This window comes from Electrophorus electricus, chromosome 24, assembly GCF_013358815.1.
Source record: "Electrophorus electricus isolate fEleEle1 chromosome 24, fEleEle1.pri, whole genome shotgun sequence".
Lineage (NCBI taxonomy): Eukaryota > Metazoa > Chordata > Actinopteri > Gymnotiformes > Gymnotidae > Electrophorus > Electrophorus electricus.
This window is the reverse complement of record NC_049558.1, coordinates 9889386-9912098: the sequence shown is the minus strand read 5'-3', so window position 1 is coordinate 9912098 and position 22713 is coordinate 9889386. Positions and strand designations below refer to the sequence as shown.

General features: G+C 44.3%; 3 non-coding genes across 3 annotated transcripts; all 3 read right to left on the bottom strand.

The window, feature by feature from the left end:
* Positions 1-7221: 7221 nt before the first annotated feature.
* trnat-cgu lies at positions 7222-7293 on the bottom strand. The gene has a single exon. It is a non-coding gene; the product is annotated as a tRNA-Thr (tRNA).
* Positions 7294-9913: 2620 nt separating this feature from the next.
* trnam-cau lies at positions 9914-9985 on the bottom strand. The gene has a single exon. It is a non-coding gene; the product is annotated as a tRNA-Met (tRNA).
* Positions 9986-12581: 2596 nt separating this feature from the next.
* Positions 12582-12653, bottom strand: trnam-cau. Its single transcript has one exon. It is a non-coding gene; the product is annotated as a tRNA-Met (tRNA).
* Positions 12654-22713: the final 10060 nt, after the last annotated feature.

The window sequence follows — 22713 nt, the reverse complement described above, 5'->3', positions numbered from 1 at the left end:
GTGTAGACGTTCCTGCAGTACCTTGGAGGGCAGTCTGAAGTCTCTTAGGCATCTGAGGTGGTAAAGACGCTGACGAGCCTTCTTTGCCAGGGAGTTGGTGTGGCGGGACCAGGACAAGTCCTGTGAGATGTGAACTCCAAGGTACCTGAAACTGTCTACTCTCTCCACCGTGGTTCCATTGATCCTCACAGGTTGGTAGTGCCGCTCCTTCTTCTTGCTGCAGTCCACAATCAGCTGTTTTGTCTTGCTGACGTTTCGGAGGAGATTATTTCCCTGGCACCACTTTTCCCGGTGTTTAATCTCCTCCAGGTAGGCCCTCTCATCGTTTTCCGAGATCAGGCCCATGACGACGCTATCGCCAGCAAACTTGACAATGATGGTGGAGCTGGAAGTGGCTGCGCAGTCGTTGGTTTACAGTGAGTAGAGCAGGGGGCTTAGGACACAACCCTGAAGAGCTGCAATGCTGAGGGTGAGGATGGATGAGACACAGTTGCCCACCCGTACTGATTGTGGTCTGTCTGTTAGGAAGTTGGAGATCCAGTCGCACAGGCATGTATGCAGTCCTAGATCCTCCAACTTAGTAGTGAGTAGGGAGGGGATGATAGTGTTAAATGCTGAACTGTAGTCGACAAACAGCATTTTAACATAATTACCCCTCCCTTTGTCCAGGTGGGTCAGTGTGGTGTGGAGCAGATGTGCAATTGCGTCATCAGTGGAGCGATTGTGGCGGTATGCAAACTGCAGTGGGTCCATGGAGGCTGGCAGTGAAGAGGTGATGAAGTCTCTGACTAGCTCTTCAAAACACTTCATCACGACTGATGTGAGGGCAACAGGGCGGTAGTCATTGAGGCCGGAGGGTCGAGGTTTCTTTGAGACGGGGCCGATGGTGGATCGCTTGAAGCTGGATGGGACGATACCGAGCGTCAGGGAGAGATCGACGATGTCGGTGAATACCGGGGCTAGCTGGTCTGCGCAGTCTTTGAGGACTCTCCCGCAGATACCGTCAGATCCCGCTGCCTTCCTGCTATTCACTCTTTTAAACACTCTCGTCACGTCACTCTCCGTGATGATGAGAGGGCACTGTTCTATGGTGGGCTCTGCGCATGCGCCGTTGGCTGCACCGATAGCACCATTAGCGTTGTTCGCGCTAGCGCTGTTAGCATTAGCGCTGCTAGCATGTTCAATGTCTTGACACTCCCAGAATCTAGTGGAAGATGGAAAATAAATGCAAAGATAAATGCAACGATGGGAAAAGATCCTTCTCCCACACTCTAGGAGTTTAGCCGGGAATGCTTCTGGCTTGAAACAGTGAATCCAGAGATGCTGACCTGCACCCATGCTAATGGAAAACTCCTTACTTAAGCACCAAAGATTCAAGAATTTAGAAATCTGATGTGCGAGCAGTCATTTCCTGCAGTCAAGATGCGATGGAAGAACAAAAGGAAACCGTGCTAGACCAAGGTAAGAGTTAAGTCAAAACAGAAGTCGGCAAAACGACTGAATCACTGTAAGCACGGAGCAGACCTCCTGTAGAAGCACGCATGGCCACACATAAACATTCAGCATAACCTGCCAAAGATGCCGGGATGTTTCACAAGCTACGTGTTTGCATTTTGGTCACATCTATTCTTTTTGGAGTACTTTTTTTGCTGGACATTGTTTTGTTTTTTGGTTTGGAAAATGTGATGAGAAATAAAGCTTTGTGTGGATGTTTAGCTGATGTTGGGTTTTGTTTCAGTGAAGCAAGAACACCTACATCTGTGGAAACATTTTCTTTAAAAACAGTAAAAGTACCAACAACTGCACTCAACAAAGGTTTTGAGGCGATACAGCCCATTAGAAGACAATGTCCTTTTAGCAGAAGATGGTTTCGATCCATCGACCTCTGGGTTACGGGCCCAGCATGCTTCCGCTGCGCCTACTCTGCTATAATGATCTTGTTTCTGCTCTATCCCTTAGGACTATTGCATATGGTGCACTATTGTGTCCTAAGTTCAATTCTGGATAACTTTGACCAATCTGTAAGAGTTAGGGTTCAAGTTCAAGTTCAAGTTCGGTTTATTTCTCACGTACATAGTCATACACGGTATAACTCGCAGTGAAATGTTTTTGTGAGTGCTCTGTCTAAACTGAGGAAAGAAACAGGGGTGCATAAGGAAATATATATATATATATATATATATATATATATATATATATATATATATATATATATATATATATATAAATATATCTATAAAAAAAGTATATAACAATGTATGTGTAATATGTATATATACACAATCTACAGTGTATATATGTGTATGTACACGATGTACAACTCCAGTTGACAGATTTACAGTAACATGGTGGTGGTGGTCCCCACAGTTTATCAGTTGCCCTGATTCAGGGCCCGAATGGCCTGTGGGAAGAAGCCCCTCTTCAGTCTCTCTGTATTGGTCTTCAGGGAGCGAAAGCGCTTCCCTGACCTCAACAGAGAGAAGAGCCTATTGTTGGGATGGGTGGGGTCCTTCACAATCCTCCTGGCCTTGGTCTGGCACTGCTTGTAATAGATGGTCTGCATGTCAGGAAGTTCCAGATGAGTGATGCGCTCTGCTGAACGCAAAACCCTCTGGAGTGCTTGTCTGTCCTGCTTGGTGCTGTTCCCAAACCAGACTGTGATGTTCCCCAAGAGGATGTTCTCGATAGTGCAGGTGTAGACGTTCCTGCAGTACCTTGGAGGGCAGTCTGAAGTCTCTTAGGCATCTGAGGTGGTAAAGACGCTGACGAGCCTTCTTTGCCAGGGAGTTGGTGTGGCGGGACCAGGACAAGTCCTGTGAGATGTGAACTCCAAGGTACCTGAAACTGTCTACTCTCTCCACCGTGGTTCCATTGATCCTCACAGGTTGGTAGTGCCGCTCCTTCTTCTTGCTGCAGTCCACAATCAGCTGTTTTGTCTTGCTGACGTTTCGGAGGAGATTATTTCCCTGGCACCACTTTTCCCGGTGTTTAATCTCCTCCAGGTAGGCCCTCTCATCGTTTTCCGAGATCAGGCCCATGACGACGCTATCGCCAGCAAACTTGACAATGATGGTGGAGCTGGAAGTGGCTGCGCAGTCGTTGGTTTACAGTGAGTAGAGCAGGGGGCTTAGGACACAACCCTGAAGAGCTGCAATGCTGAGGGTGAGGATGGATGAGACACAGTTGCCCACCCGTACTGATTGTGGTCTGTCTGTTAGGAAGTTGGAGATCCAGTCGCACAGGCATGTATGCAGTCCTAGATCCTCCAACTTAGTAGTGAGTAGGGAGGGGATGATAGTGTTAAATGCTGAACTGTAGTCGACAAACAGCATTTTAACATAATTACCCCTCCCTTTGTCCAGGTGGGTCAGTGTGGTGTGGAGCAGATGTGCAATTGCGTCATCAGTGGAGCGATTGTGGCGGTATGCAAACTGCAGTGGGTCCATGGAGGCTGGCAGTGAAGAGGTGATGAAGTCTCTGACTAGCTCTTCAAAACACTTCATCACGACTGATGTGAGGGCAACAGGGCGGTAGTCATTGAGGCCGGAGGGTCGAGGTTTCTTTGAGACGGGGCCGATGGTGGATCGCTTGAAGCTGGATGGGACGATACCGAGCGTCAGGGAGAGATCGACGATGTCGGTGAATACCGGGGCTAGCTGGTCTGCGCAGTCTTTGAGGACTCTCCCGCAGATACCGTCAGATCCCGCTGCCTTCCTGCTATTCACTCTTTTAAACACTCTCGTCACGTCACTCTCCGTGATGATGAGAGGGCACTGTTCTATGGTGGGCTCTGCGCATGCGCCGTTGGCTGCACCGATAGCACCATTAGCGTTGTTCGCGCTAGCGCTGTTAGCATTAGCGCTGCTAGCATGTTCAATGTCTTGACACTCCCAGAATCTAGTGGAAGATGGAAAATAAATGCAAAGATAAATGCAACGATGGGAAAAGATCCTTCTCCCACACTCTAGGAGTTTAGCCGGGAATGCTTCTGGCTTGAAACAGTGAATCCAGAGATGCTGACCTGCACCCATGCTAATGGAAAACTCCTTACTTAAGCACCAAAGATTCAAGAATTTAGAAATCTGATGTGCGAGCAGTCATTTCCTGCAGTCAAGATGCGATGGAAGAACAAAAGGAAACCGTGCTAGACCAAGGTAAGAGTTAAGTCAAAACAGAAGTCGGCAAAACGACTGAATCACTGTAAGCACGGAGCAGACCTCCTGTAGAAGCACGCATGGCCACACATAAACATTCAGCATAACCTGCCAAAGATGCCGGGATGTTTCACAAGCTACGTGTTTGCATTTTGGTCACATCTATTCTTTTTGGAGTACTTTTTTTGCTGGACATTGTTTTGTTTTTTGGTTTGGAAAATGTGATGAGAAATAAAGCTTTGTGTGGATGTTTAGCTGATGTTGGGTTTTGTTTCAGTGAAGCAAGAACACCTACATCTGTGGAAACATTTTCTTTAAAAACAGTAAAAGTACCAACAACTGCACTCAACAAAGGTTTTGAGGCGATACAGCCCATTAGAAGACAATGTCCTTTTAGCAGAAGATGGTTGCGATCCATCGACCTCTGGGTTACTGGGCCCAGCATGCTTCCGCTGCGCCACTCTGCTATAATGATCTTGTTTCTGCTCTATCCCTTAGGACATTGCATATGGTGCACTATTGTGTCCTAAGTTCAATTCTGGATAACTTTGACCAATCTGTAAGAGTTAGGGTTCAAGTTCAAGTTCAAGTTCGGTTTATTTCTCACGTACATAGTCATACACGGTATAACTCGCAGTGAAATGTTTTTGTGAGTGCTCTGTCTAAACTGAGGAAAGAAACAGGGGTGCATAAGGAAATATATATATATATATATATATATATATATATATATATATATATATATAAATATATCTATAAAAAAAGTATATAACAATGTATGTGTAATATGTATATATACACAATCTACAGTGTATATATGTGTATGTACACGATGTACAACTCCAGTTGACAGATTTACAGTAACATGGTGGTGGTGGTCCCCACAGTTTATCAGTTGCCCTGATTCAGGGCCCGAATGGCCTGTGGGAAGAAGCCCCTCTTCAGTCTCTCTGTATTGGTCTTCAGGGAGCGAAAGCGCTTCCCTGACCTCAACAGAGAGAAGAGCCTATTGTTGGGAGGGGTGGGGTCCTTCACAATCCTCCTGGCCTTGGTCTGGCACTGCTTGTAATAGATGGTCTGCATGTCAGGAAGTTCCAGATGAGTGATGCGCTCTGCTGAACGCAAAACCCTCTGGAGTGCTTGTCTGTCCTGCTTGGTGCTGTTCCCAAACCAGACTGTGATGTTCCCCAAGAGGATGTTCTCGATAGTGCAGGTGTAGACGTTCTGCAGTACCTTGGAGGGCAGTCTGAAGTCTCTTAGGCATCTGAGGTGGTAAAGACGCTGACGAGCCTTCTTTGCCAGGGAGTTGGTGTGGCGGGACCAGGACAAGTCCTGTGAGATGTGAACTCCAAGGTACCTGAAACTGTCTACTCTCTCCACCGTGGTTCCATTGATCCTCACAGGTTGGTAGTGCCGCTCCTTCTTCTTGCTGCAGTCCACAATCAGCTGTTTTGTCTTGCTGACGTTTCGGAGGAGATTATTTCCCTGGCACCACTTTTCCCGGTGTTTAATCTCCTCCAGGTAGGCCCTCTCATCGTTTTCCGAGATCAGGCCCATGACGACGCTATCGCCAGCAAACTTGACAATGATGGTGGAGCTGGAAGTGGCTGCGCAGTCGTTGGTTTACAGTGAGTAGAGCAGGGGGCTTAGGACACAACCCTGAAGAGCTGCAATGCTGAGGGTGAGGATGGATGAGACACAGTTGCCCACCCGTACTGATTGTGGTCTGTCTGTTAGGAAGTTGGAGATCCAGTCGCACAGGCATGTATGCAGTCCTAGATCCTCCAACTTAGTAGTGAGTAGGGAGGGGATGATAGTGTTAAATGCTGAACTGTAGTCGACAAACAGCATTTTAACATAATTACCCCTCCCTTTGTCCAGGTGGGTCAGTGTGGTGTGGAGCAGATGTGCAATTGCATCATCAGTGGAGCGATTGTGGCGGTATGCAAACTGCAGTGGGTCCATGGAGGCTGGCAGTGAAGAGGTGATGAAGTCTCTGACTAGCTCTTCAAAACACTTCATCACGACTGATGTGAGGGCAACAGGGCGGTAGTCATTGAGGCCGGAGGGTCGAGGTTTCTTTGAGACGGGGCCGATGGTGGATCGCTTGAAGCTGGATGGGACGATACCGAGCGTCAGGGAGAGATCGACGATGTCGGTGAATACCGGGGCTAGCTGGTCTGCGCAGTCTTTGAGGACTCTCCCGCAGATACCGTCAGATCCCGCTGCCTTCCTGCTATTCACTCTTTTAAACACTCTCGTCACGTCACTCTCCGTGATGATGAGAGGGCACTGTTCTATGGTGGGCTCTGCGCATGCGCCGTTGGCTGCACCGATAGCACCATTAGCGTTGTTCGCGCTAGCGCTGTTAGCATTAGCGCTGCTAGCATGTTCAATGTCTTGACACTCCCAGAATCTAGTGGAAGATGGAAAATAAATGCAAAGATAAATGCAACGATGGGAAAAGATCCTTCTCCCACACTCTAGGAGTTTAGCCGGGAATGCTTCTGGCTTGAAACAGTGAATCCAGAGATGCTGACCTGCACCCATGCTAATGGAAAACTCCTTACTTAAGCACCAAAGATTCAAGAATTTAGAAATCTGATGTGCGAGCAGTCATTTCCTGCAGTCAAGATGCGATGGAAGAACAAAAGGAAACCGTGCTAGACCAAGGTAAGAGTTAAGTCAAAACAGAAGTCGGCAAAACGACTGAATCACTGTAAGCACGGAGCAGACCTCCTGTAGAAGCACGCATGGCCACACATAAACATTCAGCATAACCTGCCAAAGATGCCGGGATGTTTCACAAGCTACGTGTTTGCATTTTGGTCACATCTATTCTTTTTGGAGTACTTTTTTTGCTGGACATTGTTTTGTTTTTTGGTTTGGAAAATGTGATGAGAAATAAAGCTTTGTGTGGATGTTTAGCTGATGTTGGGTTTTGTTTCAGTGAAGCAAGAACACCTACATCTGTGGAAACATTTTCTTTAAAAACAGTAAAAGTACCAACAACTGCACTCAACAAAGGTTTTGAGGCGATACAGCCCATTAGAAGACAATGTCCTTTTAGCAGAAGATGGTTTCGATCCATCGACCTCTGGGTTACGGGCCCAGCATGCTTCCGCTGCGCTACTCTGCTATAATGATCTTGTTTCTGCTCTATCCCTTAGGACATTGCATATGGTGCACTATTGTGTCCTAAGTTCAATTCTGGATAACTTTGACCAATCTGTAAGAGTTAGGGTTCAAGTTCAAGTTCAAGTTCGGTTTATTTCTCACGTACATAGTCATACACGGTATAACTCGCAGTGAAATGTTTTTGTGAGTGCTCTGTCTAAACTGAGGAAAGAAACAGGGGTGCATAAGGAAATATATATATATATATATATATATATATATATATATATATATATATATATATATATATATATATATATAAATATATCTATAAAAAAAGTATATAACAATGTATGTGTAATATGTATATATACACAATCTACAGTGTATATATGTGTATGTACACGATGTACAACTCCAGTTGACAGATTTACAGTAACATGGTGGTGGTGGTCCCCACAGTTTATCAGTTGCCCTGATTCAGGGCCCGAATGGCCTGTGGGAAGAAGCCCCTCTTCAGTCTCTCTGTATTGGTCTTCAGGGAGCGAAAGCGCTTCCCTGACCTCAACAGAGAGAAGAGCCTATTGTTGGGATGGGTGGGGTCCTTCACAATCCTCCTGGCCTTGGTCTGGCACTGCTTGTAATAGATGGTCTGCATGTCAGGAAGTTCCAGATGAGTGATGCGCTCTGCTGAACGCAAAACCCTCTGGAGTGCTTGTCTGTCCTGCTTGGTGCTGTTCCCAAACCAGACTGTGATGTTCCCCAAGAGGATGTTCTCGATAGTGCAGGTGTAGACGTTCTGCAGTACCTTGGAGGGCAGTCTGAAGTCTCTTAGGCATCTGAGGTGGTAAAGACGCTGACGAGCCTTCTTTGCCAGGGAGTTGGTGTGGCGGGACCAGGACAAGTCCTGTGAGATGTGAACTCCAAGGTACCTGAAACTGTCTACTCTCTCCACCGTGGTTCCATTGATCCTCACAGGTTGGTAGTGCCGCTCCTTCTTCTTGCTGCAGTCCACAATCAGCTGTTTTGTCTTGCTGACGTTTCGGAGGAGATTATTTCCCTGGCACCACTTTTCCCGGTGTTTAATCTCCTCCAGGTAGGCCCTCTCATCGTTTTCCGAGATCAGGCCCATGACGACGCTATCGCCAGCAAACTTGACAATGATGGTGGAGCTGGAAGTGGCTGCGCAGTCGTTGGTTTACAGTGAGTAGAGCAGGGGGCTTAGGACACAACCCTGAAGAGCTGCAATGCTGAGGGTGAGGATGGATGAGACACAGTTGCCCACCCGTACTGATTGTGGTCTGTCTGTTAGGAAGTTGGAGATCCAGTCGCACAGGCATGTATGCAGTCCTAGATCCTCCAACTTAGTAGTGAGTAGGGAGGGGATGATAGTGTTAAATGCTGAACTGTAGTCGACAAACAGCATTTTAACATAATTACCCCTCCCTTTGTCCAGGTGGGTCAGTGTGGTGTGGAGCAGATGTGCAATTGCGTCATCAGTGGAGCGATTGTGGCGGTATGCAAACTGCAGTGGGTCCATGGAGGCTGGCAGTGAAGAGGTGATGAAGTCTCTGACTAGCTCTTCAAAACACTTCATCACGACTGATGTGAGGGCAACAGGGCGGTAGTCATTGAGGCCGGAGGGTCGAGGTTTCTTTGAGACGGGGCCGATGGTGGATCGCTTGAAGCTGGATGGGACGATACCGAGCGTCAGGGAGAGATCGACGATGTCGGTGAATACCGGGGCTAGCTGGTCTGCGCAGTCTTTGAGGACTCTCCCGCAGATACCGTCAGATCCCGCTGCCTTCCTGCTATTCACTCTTTTAAACACTCTCGTCACGTCACTCTCCGTGATGATGAGAGGGCACTGTTCTATGGTGGGCTCTGCGCATGCGCCGTTGGCTGCACCGATAGCACCATTAGCGTTGTTCGCGCTAGCGCTGTTAGCATTAGCGCTGCTAGCATGTTCAATGTCTTGACACTCCCAGAATCTAGTGGAAGATGGAAAATAAATGCAAAGATAAATGCAACGATGGGAAAAGATCCTTCTCCCACACTCTAGGAGTTTAGCCGGGAATGCTTCTGGCTTGAAACAGTGAATCCAGAGATGCTGACCTGCACCCATGCTAATGGAAAACTCCTTACTTAAGCACCAAAGATTCAAGAATTTAGAAATCTGATGTGCGAGCAGTCATTTCCTGCAGTCAAGATGCGATGGAAGAACAAAAGGAAACCGTGCTAGACCAAGGTAAGAGTTAAGTCAAAACAGAAGTCGGCAAAACGACTGAATCACTGTAAGCACGGAGCAGACCTCCTGTAGAAGCATGCATGGCCACACATAAACATTCAGCATAACCTGCCAAAGATGCCGGGATGTTTCACAAGCTACGTGTTTGCATTTTGGTCACATCTATTCTTTTTGGAGTACTTTTTTTGCTGGACATTGTTTTGTTTTTTGGTTTGGAAAATGTGATGAGAAATAAAGCTTTGTGTGGATGTTTAGCTGATGTTGGGTTTTGTTTCAGTGAAGCAAGAACACCTACATCTGTGGAAACATTTTCTTTAAAAACAGTAAAAGTACCAACAACTGCACTCAACAAAGGTTTTGAGGCGATACAGCCCATTAGAAGACAATGTCCTTTTAGCAGAAGATGGTTTCGATCCATCGACCTCTGGGTTATGAGCCCAGCACGCTTCCGCTGCGCCACGCTGCTATAAAGGGCTTGTTTCTGCTCTATCCCTTAGGATATTGCATATGGTGCACTATTGTGTCCTAAATTCAATTCTGGATAACTTTGACCAATCTGTAAGAGTTAGGGTTCAAGTTCAAGTTCAAGTTCGGTTTATTTGTCACGTACATAGTCATACACGGTATAACTCGCAGTGAAATGTTTTTGTGAGTGCTCTGTCTAAACTGAGGAAAGAAACAGGGGTGCATAAGGAAATATATATATATATATATATATATATATATATATATATATATATATATATATATATAAAAAAAGTATATAACAATGTATGTGTAATATGTATATATACACAATCTACAGTGTATATATGTGTATGTACACGATGTACAACTCCAGTTGACAGATTTACAGTAACATGGTGGTGGTGGTCCCCACAGTTTATCAGTTGCCCTGATTCAGGGCCCGAATGGCCTGTGGGAAGAAGCCCCTCTTCAGTCTCTCTGTATTGGTCTTCAGGGAGCGAAAGCGCTTCCCTGACCTCAACAGAGAGAAGAGCCTATTGTTGGGATGGGTGGGGTCCTTCACAATCCTCCTGGCCTTGGTCTGGCACTGCTTGTAATAGATGGTCTGCATGTCAGGAAGTTCCAGATGAGTGATGCGCTCTGCTGAACGCAAAACCCTCTGGAGTGCTTGTCTGTCCTGCTTGGTGCTGTTCCCAAACCAGACTGTGATGTTCCCCAAGAGGATGTTCTCGATAGTGCAGGTGTAGACGTTCCGCAGTACCTTGGAGGGCAGTCTGAAGTCTCTTAGGCATCTGAGGTGGTAAAGACGCTGACGAGCCTTCTTTGCCAGGGAGTTGGTGTGGCGGGACCAGGACAAGTCCTGTGAGATGTGAACTCCAAGGTACCTGAAACTGTCTACTCTCTCCACCGTGGTTCCATTGATCCTCACAGGTTGGTAGTGCCGCTCCTTCTTCTTGCTGCAGTCCACAATCAGCTGTTTTGTCTTGCTGACGTTTCGGAGGAGATTATTTCCCTGGCACCACTTTTCCCGGTGTTTAATCTCCTCCAGGTAGGCCCTCTCATCGTTTTCCGAGATCAGACCCATGACGACGCTATCGCCAGCAAACTTGACAATGATGGTGGAGCTGGAAGTGGCTGCGCAGTCGTTGGTTTACAGTGAGTAGAGCAGGGGGCTTAGGACACAACCCTGAAGAGCTGCAATGCTGAGGGTGAGGATGGATGAGACACAGTTGCCCACCCGTACTGATTGTGGTCTGTCTGTTAGGAAGTTGGAGATCCAGTCGCACAGGCATGTATGCAGTCCTAGATCCTCCAACTTAGTAGTGAGTAGGGAGGGGATGATAGTGTTAAATGCTGAACTGTAGTCGACAAACAGCATTTTAACATAATTACCCCTCCCTTTGTCCAGGTGGGTCAGTGTGGTGTGGAGCAGATGTGCAATTGCGTCATCAGTGGAGCGATTGCGGCGGTATGCAAACTGCAGTGGGTCCATGGAGGCTGGCAGTGAAGAGGTGATGAAGTCTCTGACTAGCTCTTCAAAACACTTCATCACGACTGATGTGAGGGCAACAGGGCGGTAGTCATTGAGGCCGGAGGGTCGAGGTTTCTTTGAGACGGGGCCGATGGTGGATCGCTTGAAGCTGGATGGGACGATACCGAGCGTCAGGGAGAGATCGACGATGTCGGTGAATACCGGGGCTAGCTGGTCTGCGCAGTCTTTGAGGACTCTCCCGCAGATACCGTCAGATCCCGCTGCCTTCCTGCTATTCACTCTTTTAAACACTCTCGTCACGTCACTCTCCGTGATGATGAGAGGGCACTGTTCTATGGTGGGCTCTGCGCATGCGCCGTTGGCTGCACCGATAGCACCATTAGCGTTGTTAGCGCTAGCGCTGTTAGCATTAGCGCTGCTAGCATGTTCAATGTCTTGACACTCCCAGAATCTAGTGGAAGATGGAAAATAAATGCAAAGATAAATGCAACGATGGGAAAAGATCCTTCTCCCACACTCTAGGAGTTTAGCCGGGAATGCTTCTGGCTTGAAACAGTGAATCCAGAGATGCTGACCTGCACCCATGCTAATGGAAAACTCCTTACTTAAGCACCAAAGATTCAAGAATTTAGAAATCTGATGTGCGAGCAGTCATTTCCTGCAGTCAAGATGCGATGGAAGAACAAAAGGAAACCGTGCTAGACCAAGGTAAGAGTTAAGTCAAAACAGAAGTCGGCAAAACGACTGAATCACTGTAAGCACGGAGCAGACCTCCTGTAGAAGCACGCATGGCCACACATAAACATTCAGCATAACCTGCCAAAGATGCCGGGATGTTTCACAAGCTACGTGTTTGCATTTTGGTCACATCTATTCTTTTTGGAGTACTTTTTTTGCTGGACATTGTTTTGTTTTTTGGTTTGGAAAATGTGATGAGAAATAAAGCTTTGTGTGGATGTTTAGCTGATGTTGGGTTTTGTTTCAGTGAAGCAAGAACACCTACATCTGTGGAAACATTTTCTTTAAAAACAGTAAAAGTACCAACAACTGCACTCAACAAAGGTTTTGAGGCGATACAGCCCATTAGAAGACAATGTCCTTTTAGCAGAAGATGGTTTCGATCCATCGACCTCTGGGTTATGAGCCCAGCACGCTTCCGCTGCGCCACACTGCTATAAAGGGCTTGCTTCTGCTCTATCCCTTAGGATATTGCATATGGTGCACTATTGTGTCCTAAATTCAATTCTGGATAACTTTGACCAATCTGTAAGAGTTAGGGTTCAAGTTCAAGTTCAAGTTCGGTTTATTTCTCACGTACATAGTCATACACGGTATAACTCGCAGTGAAATGTTTTTGTGAGTGCTCTGTCTAAACTGAGGAAAGAAACAGGGGTGCATAAGGAAATATATATATATATATATATATATAAATATATCTATAAAAAAAGTATATAACAATGTATGTGTAATATGTATATATACACAATCTACAGTGTATATATGTGTATGTACACGATGTACAACTCCAGTTGACAGATTTACAGTAACATGGTGGTGGTGGTCCCCACAGTTTATCAGTTGCCCTGATTCAGGGCCCGAATGGCCTGTGGGAAGAAGCCCCTCTTCAGTCTCTCTGTATTGGTCTTCAGGGAGCGAAAGCGCTTCCCTGACCTCAACAGAGAGAAGAGCCTATTGTTGGGATGGGTGGGGTCCTTCACAATCCTCCTGGCCTTGGTCTGGCACTGCTTGTAATAGATGGTCTGCATGTCAGGAAGTTCCAGATGAGTGATGCGCTCTGCTGAACGCAAAACCCTCTGGAGTGCTTCTCTGTCCTGCTTGGTGCTGTTCCCAAACCAGACTGTGATGTTCCCCAAGAGGATGTTCTCGATAGTGCAGGTGTAGACGTTCCGCAGTACCTTGGAGGGCAGTCTGAAGTCTCTTAGGCATCTGAGGTGGTAAAGACGCTGACGAGCCTTCTTTGCCAGGGAGTTGGTGTGGCGGGACCAGGACAAGTCCTGTGAGATGTGAACTCCAAGGTACCTGAAACTGTCTACTCTCTCCACCGTGGTTCCATTGATCCTCACAGGTTGGTAGTGCCGCTCCTTCTTCTTGCTGCAGTCCACAATCAGCTGTTTTGTCTTGCTGACGTTTCGGAGGAGATTATTTCCCTGGCACCACTTTTCCCGGTGTTTAATCTCCTCCAGGTAGGCCCTCTCATCGTTTTCCGAGATCAGGCCCATGACGACGCTATCGCCAGCAAACTTGACAATGATGGTGGAGCTGGAAGTGGCTGCGCAGTCGTTGGTTTACAGTGAGTAGAGCAGGGGGCTTAGGACACAACCCTGAAGAGCTGCAATGCTGAGGGTGAGGATGGATGAGACACAGTTGCCCACCCGTACTGATTGTGGTCTGTCTGTTAGGAAGTTGGAGATCCAGTCGCACAGGCATGTATGCAGTCCTAGATCCTCCAACTTAGTAGTGAGTAGGGAGGGGATGATAGTGTTAAATGCTGAACTGTAGTCGACAAACAGCATTTTAACATAATTACCCCTCCCTTTGTCCAGGTGGGTCAGTGTGGTGTGGAGCAGATGTGCAATTGCGTCATCAGTGGAGCGATTGTGGCGGTATGCAAACTGCAGTGGGTCCATGGAGGCTGGCAGTGAAGAGGTGAGGAAGTCTCTGACTAGCTCTTCAAAACACTTCATCACGACTGATGTGAGGGCAACAGGGCGGTAGTCATTGAGGCCGGAGGGTCTAGGTTTCTTTGAGACGGGGCCGATGGTGGATCGCTTGAAGCTGGATGGGACGATACCGAGCGTCAGGGAGAGATCGACGATGTCGGTGAATACCGGGGCTAGCTGGTCTGCGCAGTCTTTGAGGACTCTCCCGCAGATACCGTCTGATCCCGCTGACTTCCTGCTATTCACTCTTTTAAACACTCTCGTCACGTCACTCTCCGTGATGATGAGAGGGCACTGTTCCATGGTGGGCTCTGCGCATGCGCCATTGGCTGCACCGATAGCACCATTAGCGTTGTTAGCGCTAGCGCTGTTAGCATTAGCGCTGCTAGCATGTTCAATGTCTTGACACTCCCAGAATCTAGTGGAAGATGGAAAATAAATGCAAAGATAAATGCAACGATGGGAAAAGATCCTACTCCCACACTCTAGGAGTTTAGCCGGGAATGCTTCTGGCTTGAAACAGTGAATCCAGAGATGCTGACCTGCACCCATGCTAATGGAAAACTCCTTACTTAAGCACCAAAGATTCAAGAACTTAGAAATCTGATGTGCGAGCAGTCATTGCCTGCAGTCAAGATGCGATGGAAGGACAAAAGGAAACCGTGCTAGACCAAGGTAAGAGTTAAGTCAAAACAGAAGTCGGCAAAACGACTGAATCACTGTAAGCACGGAGCAGACCTCCTGTAGAAGCACGCATGGCCACACATAAACATTCAGCATAACCTGCCAAAGATGCCGTGATGTTTCAAAAGCTACATGTTCGCATTTTGGTCACATCTATTCTTTTTGGAGTACTTTTTTTGCTGGACATTGTTTTGTTTTTTGGTTTGGAAAATGTGATTAGAAATAAAGCTTTGTGTGGATGTTTAGCTGATGTTGGGTTTTGTTTCAGTGAAGCAAGAACACCTACATCTGTGGAAATATTTTCTTTAAAAACAGTAAAACTACTGACAACTGCTTTAAGGTGATACAGCACCTTGGAAGACAAAGTCTTTTTAGCAGAAAACAGTTTCAATCCATTGATCTCTGGGTTATGGGCCCAGCACACTCCGCCACTCTGCTATTCTATAGGGAGTTAAGAGTTAGATTGCAACTTTTAGAAGATTAAAATGGTAGTTAGCTTGACCCATGTTCCATCCCAATCAATGATGCACACCAGGTTGTGGATGAATGGGGTTTCCTTTTATTTTCCACACCGTACCAAGTTCAGGAAGCACATTTAATTTCCCTGAGTGGTCAGCTAGCAAGCCTGCAGTAGCTCTGTCTCACTCTGCCGTGCACCTCGCAGTAAATGTTACAACTTCTTCCATTATAACAATATTAAAAAATGTTTACATAAAAGGAAGCTTTGTTTCTATAGTGTTTAATAATAAATAATGATCTCAATCTTATCTACATATTCTTATACATTCCATTTCATACATAGAAAATGTCCACCTCATCCATTTTATAGTTTTTTTTCTGATCAATAAATTTTTTTTTAAAATAAATAAATTAAAAATGAACAGCACCCTATAGCAATGAACCGCAATTATTTCAAGCTAACTATAAAACATAGCTAGGCTAACTCAGCGCTAGCTTGCAGCTAGAACAAAAATATACTCAGATTAATTTGTGCCTCATAGGACGCAGGTGAAAAATTAAACAGTTAAAAAATGAACACAATGAAATCAAATTAAATTGACCCACTTGCAACATTTAATTTCACTGAGTGGTCAGCCAGCCTATACAAAAGCCTATATTGTTAGAAAATTTGCACGTCTCAAATTTCTTATAATTAGAAGTGTGGTGAAATCTGCCAAAAATAGTGAGACTGAATATAAATAATAAGACAAACTTTGTGACATGACTGGGAAATGAACCTACCCACAGCAGCTATGTGGCGCTCTGCTTTATATAGGGGGTGGAGACTTTCTGACCAGCAGCTGGTGCTGAAACCATTTTGCAGGCATTTCACAACTATATAATTTTAGCACTGTTACATTAGCTTAGGAAGTCTGTGTTCTACATATTCAAAAGAAGCACACTAGGAAGTAGAAATGGCTTCCTCTTTGGTGAAAATCTCCTTGTTAAAGAACCTTTTTTTCCCCTATTGCTTTGTTGTAAGTTTAAATTTGGTTAATGTTTGATCATTGTTGCATGATTTATAATACTTTTACTGTTTGGAATGGTTAGGGTTTATAATATTACAAGTTGGAATCTTATCTTCAAATCTATGTGGTACCAGCTCAAGGTTAATAGAAGAATGTGTGACTTTGCACTGTTTGTTATATATGTCTAGTGGGGGTTGTTCTGTCCTTTGTTGTGTGGTCTGACTGTAAGCATCTAAGGACTACAGTGACCCAAGGCAATTACTTACTGTATAGCCTCAGAATTACAAGGCTATCTTGGGATATACAGTATCCTAATTAACGCCAAACCCTTCATCTGTGTGACTCAGGCCTATTTCAAAGATCTTGTTCACCTATTTGGCTATTATCCCTGCAGTCCTTCATCTATCTGACCAACATCTCTGGTAACTAAAACAATGCTGGATTGTGGTGAGGACTGTTTAGTTAAACCCTCAAGCACTGCCTTCACATGTGCAGAGACTGGTTTCAGAGACAAAGACTCTTTTGTGTATTTTGTGCATAATAGATGGGTGTTGGTATGTAATTTATTTCTGCATCTGTATGTTTTATTAACCCCTTATATAATAACACTTTTGGCCAAAATGGGGCAGGAAAGGTTATAAATTATTAATTGGTGGTGGGTCCGGAGGAGTGGCAGCAGCCATTAGCGGTGGCGGGTCTGGAGGTGCGTCTACAGGAACAGACCTGGTAACAGTACAGGCGGCACTCACTATGCCGGGAACCAGAACAGCAGCAGGACAGGCAGCGTCTTCCATGCCGGGAACAGAGCCTGACTGGGGTTCCAGCAGTGCAGCAACTATGATCCACAGCTGGTCCCAGAGTGCTGAGGGAGCGGCTGAGGCACTCAGTGGTGGGTCCAGGAGGTCTGGGGGTGCAGCTACAGCGCTCATTGGTGGGTCCGGGAGGCCTGGAGGCAGGTCCAGAGGCTAAGCCACAGGATCAGGATGGGCAACGTCTCTCACGCCGGGAACAGGAACTTGGTCAGACTGGGTGGCTTGCGGGATAGCCACAGATACTGGTGGGGTGACCTTGGAGGAACACAGACACAGAACCCTCTCGGCGGCTCCCAAGGCTCATGTGAGCGATAGGGAGCTCGCAGTTGCGTTTTAGTACCCACCGAGTGCCTAGCCATGGCACTCGGCCACACCCATCTGTGCATCTGTGCCTAGCCACACCCATCTGTGCATTCACTCCGCCTACTCATGTCTTGCGCTGTAGGCCGATCCCCCCCTGCAGTGTTGGTCAAGACGGGTAGATCTTGGTGTTATCAAAATACATGGGATCTGCTTTTTTCGAGAAAGATGAGATGCCCGTATGCCCGTATGCTCGTGTACCCGCAGCACCAGGGGATTTGCTATCTCTGGTTTGGTGACACTGAGACGTAATGAACTCGGACTGTGTGGAAACAGCCGGATGTTACAAACGAGGCATTGTCCGGATAATGTCTAACAGTCTCAGGTGGGTTCAATCTTTATACATTTTCGTCAAGGTCAGTTACATAACCATTTTTTATTACACAGTATTCTCCAAAGTTTCCACCATTATGTTCAAAACAGATCACAAAGCAATGACCCAAGTTGATACCATGATCTCCAAATCACGGTTTGTAGTATTTTTTTTAAAAAACAATGGCCTCATTCATCCACCCATTACAATAACATTGTATCTTTAGGTGGTATCCTGGCCTCAATCCTGGTCTTTTTTTGTTTTTGTTTTTTGTCACAGTCCACATCTCACAACTGAATGTCCCGTATTGAGCAGTATACGTCATTCTCTTTAATGTTGAAGGTCACAGACCTTATTTTTGGAGGCAATGCATCCTCCAATATGTCACTGCCCATATCTCGTGTGCTATTTTTGTTTCTTTTGTGGCAATAGTAGAATAAGAGCCCTGGCTGCAGAATCAAGGCCAAGGATACTCCAACAGCAAATGGCAACATGATGTTTGTCCTTGGCTTGTGTAACAGAATGAATGCAGTTATGCTTGCCTGCTAAGTTCTTGGCTGTGCATCTGTATGTTTCCCCATCAGTTTGTTTTACTGAAATGAAGTGCAAGGTCCCAAATAAAAAAATAAATTTAATAAAAAAAAAAAATAAAAAAAAAATAAATAAATAAAATATATATATATATATATATATATATATAATTACACTTTCTGTTTACAGAATCTTTCTAAAGAGTTGTATGTAATTTACATATTTTTTTCTTATACACTGAATGTTTTACAGACTCTTTTTATGTCCTTGTAGATAAAATACTTTTTTTTTTCTGTAAACTGCCAGAACCTTTACAGAATCTGTGAGAGAATATACATTTTTTTCTATATTCTGAAACACTAACCCTATATGGGTTATGCAGTTCTAGAGTATTTACATATTTTTTTCTATGTGTTGTCATAACTTACAGAATCTTTATATTTCCTTACAGATATATGTGCATTTTTTCTATATTCTGTAAGCCTAACCCTACTATCCAATACACAGGGAGGATCCAAATGGCCTGATTTGCCCCACTGGAGACCTCTGGAGTTAAGGTAACAGACTTGTATTATTACAGAAATTTTACAGAGTGAAGTTGAGTAGGGGAAGTTCATCCCATTTGCCCATGAAAGCAGTCCTGATTGCTCTCTTGAAGTCGTCATCACAATTCATTTTTTGTCGTTTGTATTTTAGCCGTTAAGAAAACATCAGTACATTTATTTGTGTAGTGCACTTTTTAACATTAGTTCCCAAGTCAGTTCTCATTTTGTTCTTTTTCAGGTCTCACTGCACCTGAATAAAAACAGCAGTTTTCTTAAGTTCTCATTAGGTATCTGGTATCATACAAGTACGAAGGTAAGTAAGTATATTAGTGGTTTCATGGAGTAGTTAGCATATGTCTCAGTGTTATTTACTGTTGTAATAAAGGTGAGTTATCTGTACGTTTTTGAGCCCAGGGGGAATTGTTGGTAAGGATGAATACAGCTGTGAACTAAAAAAAAATAAAATGTGGTTATGAATGAATAGAGACCGAACATTTATAGAACGTGCCAGGTTGGAGTTGGCAACGTAGAATTTGTCTGATGTTTTTAAGCTGTGGCACATTGCTCCAACAACTCTCTGTCAACTCTCTGGATAGTTATGTTGTCGGCACAACCTTAAAATCCTCTGGGGGGGAAATTACATATTTTTCTATACATTTTTCTATACACTGATAGAAAGATTCTGTAAAAATTCTGTGTACTTATAGAGAATTTACATATTTTACCTATAGACTGAATGTTTATAGAATCTGTCCTTATAGAGAATACACATATTTTTACTATACACTAAGACATTTTACAGAATATTTCTATTTCCTTATAGATAATACACGTTTTCTATACTGTGTAACCCTAATCCTATTTTTCGATATGACGGGAGGATTAAGATGGTCTGACCTACCCCACTGGAGACCTCTGGACCCCCCCACCACCACCACCACCATCACACACACACACACACACACACACACACACACACACAGAGAACTTTTATATAATCTTTCTATGTCCTTATAGAGAATATGCACAGTTTTCCTATACACTTACATAACGTGTACCGAATATTTCTATGGAGCTATTAAAGAAAATAGGCTTATGTTAGTAATATGATCTACTCACCCAAAAGTTTGGGAATGGAATTAGATGCCTCTCTTTGGAACTTGATGCTCAAGTCATTTGACTTGAGCATACTTAAATATTTGTTTGTTTGTTTTTTTGTTTGGATCATGGGTCTGTTTTCATCTCATTGGATGAGTCTGGTGAAGACAATGCATATCCTTCCTGTAGGTTTATCATTTCAGGCTTAGGTTTCTCCACAGGCTGGCTGGAGTGGGCAGATGTCTCCCCATCAATGGAAAGTTCTGGAGTGTAAGCACACATCTCATCCCTTGTTTGACCATTTCGCTCCCCTTTTTTGCCACTACACATCTGGAACTCTAAAGAAGAAAGGTAGCTTCTGTAAAAGTCAGAAAAAAAGTAAATTCTCTATTAGGACCTAGACAAATTCTGTAAATTTTGTGTAATCCAAGGCTGGTCTTTATCGGAGCTCCTGAGGTCTCCAGTGGGGCAGGTCACACCATCTGGATCCTCCCCATATATTGGATACTAGGATAAGAGTCAGGGTTACAGAATATCTCATATTACAATTGTGTAAAGGTTCAGTCTTTATATTAGAATTACATAAATGTTAATAAACTTACCAAAGTGTTTAAGGAAGGATGATAATTCTCTGCTTGAATATCACCCTACAGTGAAGTTAGAGATGCATGACTAGAGTTGTATTCATCTTTATTAACATTACATAAATATTATTAAACTTACACAGAGTGAAAGTGCATGTTGTAAGAAGTGAGTGCATGCAAGGTACTTAGTATCCAATATGCAAAAAGGTTCTCATGTGATTGATTTATATTTTGTTATTATATATGCATATTGTTGTGTAATCTACCTTCTTTATAGAAGATTTTATTTTCTTTATTGATTTACATGTATGCATCATAATTTTGTAATTTCACTAGAATATCAGCAATATTTTGTCACACAGTACTTGGCACAGATGTTAGGTTAAACAACAGCCGGTAAAGGTTTTTTTAATGTAAATTCTAATAAAACGTATGTAATCATGAGAAAACTCCTCTGTCCAAGTGTTGGACACCAAAAATGCATGATAGAAATTCCATCAACATAAGTGAAAATTATGTATTATTTCTACAACAAAGACATAACAATTATGTATTTAATCTGTTTTTAAAAGTAATATTTTTTGTTGTAGGACTCATTTCCCCAAGTGGCAGTGTTATGTAGTATTTTGTCCTTATAGAAAAAAAAACAACATCTTTTTTCCTGTGCACTGGCAGAACGTTTACAGAATCGTCATATGGAGTTCTAAAGAGTTAGGGTTAGGTTTGAGAATATGAAATAACTTCCCCCATTTCTGTCCATCAGATGGAATCGTTAAATAGGAAGGTCAAGGGTCATGCACGGGCCGGCGCTTGTTAAGCATTGCCATTGGTCTTGCAGTTTCTCATTTTAGACTCAACCTGAATGGGTTTAGTCTTAGGGTGTCTCGTCAGACTGTCAGAGGTTAAGGGCTTGGGTGACTCATCGTATGATTTCAGCGTGGCTTTTAGGTTTGCGGAAGGAGTAGGTGCACCACCGGGTTTGGCGGGACACCACCCATGCCTGTCTGTCTTTCTGCTCACCTACCCATCCTCTGTAGTCTAATTGGACAAGCTAGAAGGTGGGGCAGGTGTGGGGTTATGTGTAAGTGAAGGGATGTAGGTGGGATGTATTTTCTGATATCAGAGGTCAGGTCTTAGGTTTAGGACCTAGACATGGAGCGATGAGCAACATAGAGTGATGCATCCTGGGAAGACAAGAGAAGTGTATTGCCCTGTAGGGGCCTTTTATTTTAGACCCCCACTATTAGTGATTACGGGGTTTGGCGTGTTGGCTTAATGGGAGCTAGAGGATTGTGTTTTTAGGAAATCACATTATTGTGTTGAGGGGTCATTTTAGTTAGCGTATGGGGAAGTTGTAGGACACATCAGTAGTGTACCTCAGAATCATCAGATGTTTCAGCCTTTCCAACAGTAGACACCCTCCTCCTCGCAGGCGTGTGGCCTAGTATGACCAAGATTAGGGCTTAGGGCTTAGGACAATGGCAGTTGATGTGGACGAGCAAGAAGTCAAGACTGAGGTCCTGGCCGGCGCTTGTTAAACACCGCTGTTGTTTCTATTGATTGCTGTTGTTCAGTTTTCCCTGAATAAGACGATCACTAGTGTTGCTGAGGACCAGACTTAGGCTGCTTCAGCCTCACACCACCTGATGCTGGAGCAGGGTCAACGTAACGCAGCGGACAACATTTTAGAATAATTTTTTTTTTTTCTCATAAACTCATGCCTTCTTTAAAACACCATCACACTTTTGAATAAATCTAACTGATCATTCATGGTGCTAATAATTTTGAATAATTATAAGGTGAATCATTTTCTTTTCAGATTTGAAATGATACCACATAAAACACTGAGCAAAAGAGGAACTCATGAATGAAACTGAAGCGGGAGACTCCAGAAACTAAGCTGCCGTGGTCAGACTGAATGAGCACGCGACATTTTGATTGCCATATCTTCATTTATTAGATGTACATTTATGAAAAATAATAATCCATCATTAAAAAAGACTGGAAGCCCATGGTAATTTACAATCGCTCTTTTCCTCAGATTCTCATACACATCCTGATATACTGAGCTTTAAAAACAAACAAAAAACACCCTTTTTCCTTTCTCTCCACCAAAAAAATTACATACATATACAATACATACATACATACATTCTA